At 38.7% G+C, this 6,551-nt stretch overlaps 1 pseudogene; it reads left to right on the top strand.

Moving 5' to 3' along the window:
- Positions 1–3,090: 3,090 nt before the first annotated feature.
- Positions 3,091–5,308, top strand: LOC100918748 (annotated as a pseudogene).
- The last annotated feature ends 1,243 nt before the right edge of the window (positions 5,309–6,551 follow it).

Here is a 6,551-nt window from a genome sequence, read left to right as displayed (position 1 = left end):
AAGACCTGACCTCTTTTATTGTAAGTTCTAGTGTGCTAAAGCAGCAGAGTCCTCAGTGCTAATAAAGAGACAGTGTGTGAACTGAAGCTTTGGAAATTGCTGCCCCTCTCTTTACTCCATGCCCAATCTTGCTTTCCTGAGGCTCTCTTCCCCTACTTTGAAACATTTTCTGCTGACCTTTCAAGTTATCTTTGGTGTCTCTGTGCTGAGAAAGCTAGAAATTGCTAGTTCTGTGGCTGTTAGAAGCTCAACACCTGTTGTTGCTTTGCTGGTCCTGAATGTAGGGCCAGCATTGCAGCATTGAGGCCTGCACTGTGACTTTGCCAAACTCCCTCACTGGTGCTACAGACCTTTTCTTCTCTCTCTCTCTTTTTTTTCTTTAATATTTTTATTAAAGCTTTTTATTTTCAAAATACATGCATAGATAATTTTCAACATTCATTGTTGCAAAACCTTGTGTTCCATTTTTTTTTCTCTTTCCCTTCCCCTTACTTTCCTCCCCTAGATGGCAAGTAATCCAATATATGTTAAACATGTGCAATTCTTCTATACATATTTCCACATTTATTGTACTGCACAAGAAAAATCAGATCAAAAAGAAAAAAAATGAGAAAGAAAACAAAATGCAAGCAAACAACAAAAAAAAGTAAAAATATTATGTTGTGGTTCACATTCAGTCCCCACAAACCTCCTTCTGGGTGCAGATGGCTCTCTTCACCACCAGACCATTAGAACTGGCCTGAATCACCTCTCTATTGAAAAGTGCCAAGTCCATCAGAATTGATCTTCATATAATCTTACTGTTGCTGTGTATAATGATCTCCTGGTTCTGCTCACTTCACTTAGCATCAGTTCATATTAGTGTCTCCAGGGCTCTCTAAAATCATCTCACTGATCCTTTCTTATAGAATAATCATATTCCATAACATTCAGATGCCATAACTTATTCAGCCATTCTCCAAATGATGGGCATCCACTCAGTTTCTAGTTCCTTGACACTACAAAAAAAGATGTTATAAACATTTTTGCACATGTGGGTCCTTTTCTCTCTTTTAAGACCTCTTTGGGATATCAGACCCAATAGGGACACCTTTGGATCAAAGGGTATGCATAGTTTGATAGCCCTTTGGACATAGTTCCATATTGCTTGCCAGACTGGTTGGAACAGTTCACAATCCCACCAATAATGTATTAGTGTTCCAGTTTTATACATCCCCTCCAACATTCACCATTATCTTTTCCTTTTTAGCCAATCTGGGAGGTGTGTAGTGATACCTCAGAGTTGTCTTAATTTGAATTTCTCTGATCAATAATAATTTAGAGCATTTTTTCATATGACTGGAAATGGTTTTTAATTTCTTCATCTGAAAATTGTCACCACAAATCTTTTCTGATGTTCTTCTAAATTGTCTTTGGCTGCAAATAAATGCTTTTTTCATGTTTTGATGCCTTTAGAACTAATATTAAAGCAGTGGTTCTCAAACTTTTGTTTTCAGTATCTTTATCCTATTAAAAATTATTGAGGATCTCTCTAAAGAATTTTTGCTTATCTGGATTATGTTTATAGACATTTACCATATTGGAAATAAAAACTATTTCTGAATTTGTAGTCCCCCTAAAAAGGTTTCAGAGATCCCCAAGATTCTCTAGACCCTACTTTGAGAACCACTGATTTAAAGGATATTGGAGCAGTTTGGGGGACAACTCAGAGAGTTCCTGTGTTTATTTTTTTCCATTTTGGCTCTACATTTAACTTGTCTAAAGAATTCCATACCATCTGCTTCTTCCTCTTACATATTTACTCTTGCCTTTGTCTTTATGCTATTGTTCTTTTCTTATTCTCCATAATCATGTATGACCATTCTTTCTCAGTGTTATCACCACTCTAAAAGACTATTTTATTTTACCATACCAGCAAAATCCTCTCCATTCTAAACTGCCTCACTCTATGAGGAAAGGATGAAATTAGGTTCACAGTTTAACTCAGATAATATAAGACATAATCCCTCCAAATTCCAAGTCACTCCTATTTCAGCCTGTCATGGTACCTTGACTTCTTAGGGCTCTCTTGCCAATCCCATAGTAGTATCTGCTTGGGAATCCTGGCTCCAAGAACATGATGGCTCAATCTACTGAATTTAGGATGATACTTTTTTTTCCACTTTGAACTGAAGGGTAAAAACAAATCAGACTAAAAGTCCATTTTTATTTTGGGGATCAGAGTATTGGAATCCTAGTGTCAACTCAACTTGAAACAAAGTGAAAACTCAAGGGAGATGTCAGAATTCTGGTGTTAACTCAATAGAATTGATACAGTGCTTGTTGGTGCACACCTTAGAGGGAATCCTTGCAAGGTGATGGGTTGCTAATACTGATAGAGCATAATGCTTGTGTTCACACCTTTAGAGAGCTCATAGAAAGAAGCAAGAAATATTTAAGTACTCATTGGAGTTCACACGATTTAGTATGAGATATCCGAATTTACACCTCCCTTAAGCCCTGCCTCCAGAAGGAGGAGTTAACCTTTGGGAGATCATATATATGGAGGAAGCTCTTAGAGCTTAAAAGAAGTACTTGGGAACATTGACTGGAGTCAGAGAGGAGCACTCTGCAAGGAAGCCCACAAGCCCTCTGAGACAAGAGAGAGTCATTGCATCTTCCATCTTGGTGCTGGCTGGAGGCTGAAGAAAGCAGAGGCAAAGGACAAAGCTGCAAGAGCTCTTAAAACCAAGCAAAGAGATAGGGCTCTCAACTAGCCGGGCTATTTTGGAAGGAGAAAATAAACGTTTGCATTTTTACCAGCTGGCTGTATTTTGGAGTAATTACTGATTGTAACTGAAACTAAGGCTGCCTCCAGAAAACCTCTTTGAGAAACCTGCTTTCTCCCAGAGAGAACCACCTCATATTATATTTTAAAGAACAAGAACTCCACATTTTGGTGACCGAATAGCAACCCTGCTGCTGTTGCTGATTCCTCGGCCTCACTCATCCACCACCTCCTTTGCTCCGAGGCCTGATCTCCTTACTCAAGGCCAGGTTCCGAGCAGTCTGCCTTCTATCGCCTGCCCCCTTCCCAGTCCTGCCAGTGCCGCGGCTACATCCGACATGAGTGGGGATCAACTGTGCAACAACTCCCAGATCGATGTGGATTTCTGAGTGAATGATTGTCACAAACACAAAGATAAACACAAAGATCATGAACACCGACACAAAGAGCACAAGAAGGACAAGGAAAAGTCCAAGCACAGTAATAGTGAGCACAAACAGAGAAAAGGAGAAAACCAAACACAAAGACAAACACAAAGATAGAGACAAAGAGAAACGAAAGGAAGAAAGGGGAAGACCATCTGGAGATGCAAAAATAAAGGAGAAAGAAAATGTTTTTTCTAGCCTTCCTCTTATTAAAGATGAACCAGTTGATGATGGTTATTTTGCCTCACCTAAAGAAGATATCAAGCCTTTAAAGAGACCTTGAGATGATGATAATGCTGATTATAAACCCAAGAAAATAAAAACAGAAGATATCAGAAAAGTGAAGAAGCGGAAACCAGAGGAAGAGGAGGACAACAAACAAAAATAATCAAGAACAAAGATAAGAAACTTCCTGAACCAGATAACAAGCAGAAGAAGCCCAAGAAAAAGGAGGAGCAAAAATGGAAATGGTGGGAAGAAGAGCCCTATCCTGAAGGCATCAACTGGAAATTCCTGGAACATAAAGGCCCTGTGTTTGCTCCACCTTACCAGCCTCTGCCAGAAAATGTCAAGTTCTACTATGATGGTAAAGTCATGAAGCTGAATCCCAAAGCAGAAGAAGTGGCTACATTCTTTGAAAAAATGCTTGGCCATGAATACACTACTAAGGATATTTTTAGGAAAAATTTCTTCAAAGACTGGAGAAAGGAGATGACAAATGAAGAGAAAAATAATATCACCAGTCTTAGCAAGTGTGACTTCAACCAGATAAGCCAGTATTTCAAAGCCCAGTTGGAAGCAAGAAAGCAAATGAGCAAGGAAGAGAAACTGAAAAGCAAAGAGGAAAATGAAAGGCTATTGAAAGAGTATGGGTTCTGTGTGATGGACAGTCACAGAGAGAGAATTGCCAACTTCAAGACTGAACCTCCAGTTCTTTTCGAGGCACGAGGCAACCATCCCAAGATGGGAATGTTGAAAAGGCAGATTATGCCTGAAGATATAATTATCAACTGTAGCAAAGATGCCAAGGTTCCTCCTCCTCCCCCTGGACATAAATGGAAAGAAGTTCGACATGATAACAAGGTTACCTGGCTGGTGTCCTGGACTGAGAATATCCAAGGATACATCAAGTACATTATGCTGAACCCTAGTTCATGAATCAAGGGGGAGAAGGTTTGGCAGAAGTATGAGACAGCCCGTATATTGAAGAAGTGCGTAGACAAGATCCAGAACCAATACCAAGAAGACTGGAAGTCCAAGGAAATGAAAGTCCGACAGAGGGCTGTAGCATTATACTTCATTGACAAGCTTGCTCTGAGAGCTGGCAATGAGAAAGAAGGAGAAACAGCTGATACTGTGGGCTGCTGTTCCCTCCAAGTAGAGCACATCAACTTACATCCAGAGATGGATGGCCAGGAATACGTGGTTGAGTTTGATTTCCTAGGAAAGGATTCCATCCGATACTACAACAAGGTCCCTGTTGAGAAGAGGGTTTTTAAGAATCTTCAGCTATTTATGGAGAACAAGCAGCCTGAGGATGATCTTTTTGATAGACTAAATAGTAGTATCCTCAACACCTTCAAGATCTCATGGAGGGCTTGACAATCAAGGTTTTCCATACATACAATGCTTCTATCACGCTACAGCAGCAGCTAAAGGAGCTTACTGCCCCGGATGAAAATATCCCAGCAAAGATCCTTTCTTATAACCGTGCCAACAGAGCTGTTGCAATTCTGTGTAACCATCAGAGGGCACCACCAAAAACTTTTGAGAAGTCCATGCTGAACCTGCAGACTAAGATTGATGCCAAGAAGGACCAGCTCACTGATGCTCAAAGAGATCTGAAAAGTGCCAAAGCTGAGGCCAAGGTCCGAAAGGATGTCAAATCTAAAAAGGTGGTAGAAACTAAGAAGAAAGCTGTTCAGAAGCTGGAGGAGCAGTTGATGAAGTTGGAGGTTCAGGCCACTGACAGGGAGAACAAACAGATTGCCTTGGGAACTTCCAAACTCAACTATTTAGATCCCAGAATAGAAATATTTCAGATATCAAAATTCTAGCTGTATGATTTTTTTTCATTTTTTGTTTTGTTTTTAAGAGGGTGAGTGGATGGGAATTTGTCAATTTGACAAATTCGCTATTTCACTGAAGAGTTTGGGTTCTTTAGCTACTGAAGTAGCTACTTCTTAGCTACTACAAAGTCCGATTATATTGGTGCGTTTTTACAATTAGGGTTTTGCAATAACTTCTACATTTTAATAGAAAATGATCTCCTAGGAAGGACAATGTATCCCTTCTCTCACCCAGTTTAGTGCTTAACACTCCTGCTTCAGGTGAACAAGTCACTCATCCAGGAAGACCATCCATTAGATAGAATGCTTGTGCCTCCATTAGATAGATTTAAGGAGTACACAACAAATAGAAAGAGGTTGCTCCTAGTATTGTCATTGGAGGAACCAAAATGTCTACTCCCTAGAACAAGTCCCTTCTGTCTCCCATATGAATGTCTTTATCTTAGATGATCCAGGCATATATCAAAGCACCATTACATATAAATACATATTTAAATTCATTTTCCTCACAACTGAAAAACAGTAACAAATTATGTAAAGATATGAAAAAAACTAAAAACATTACATTAATACATTAAGCATGACATAATGAATAAAGAGCAGACCTAGGAGTCAGAGAAACCGGGGTTCCAGTTGTGCCTTGCTGGGTGTCCTTGGAAAAGTCTTGTCTTCAATAAGACAAAGAATGGGAACTGATCTGCAATGGTAAAGGGGGTTCCCTCATCAGAGATTATCTATGCCCATAAAATAATAGATCAAGTCCAAGATTATAATAGGCTCTACAAAAATTCTATTCCAATGATTTATTTTAATATGTAGTTGCCATAACATTCAAGCATATTTCAAAAGAGAGATGAAATCTACCTACCCAGAAAGCCTATGCCAATGCATTGAGACATTAAGTGATTTGCCCATGTCACACAGCTAGTATGTGTCAAAGATGAAACTTCAAAATAGATTAAGGTCAACTCTATCTATCATGTTTCTTTAATTGGTTAATGTGAGAGAAAAACAGTATTTTTTTCATAGTAAAAGTGAAAAAAGATGAAGATTTTAAACTGATACATCTGTTTTAAATGATATCAACATATGAAAGATATTTAATTTTATCAGTGTGAGTTTTCCAGTCTTCCATGGAAAGTTAATAGATGGATCTTGAAAGTTACTTCAACTAAAGTTTTAATCATCCTTTAATCAACCTGATGATTAATCTTTTAAAGATAGAGTATTATTATCAATAAGTGGACAGTCCATCAACAGATTTATTCTGGAAGACTTTCTGGATAGGTA

This window comes from Sarcophilus harrisii, chromosome 5 (genome assembly GCF_902635505.1).
Source record: "Sarcophilus harrisii chromosome 5, mSarHar1.11, whole genome shotgun sequence".
NCBI classification, from domain to species: Eukaryota; Metazoa; Chordata; class Mammalia; order Dasyuromorphia; family Dasyuridae; genus Sarcophilus; species Sarcophilus harrisii.
This window is presented reverse-complemented; position numbering and strand designations above follow the sequence as displayed.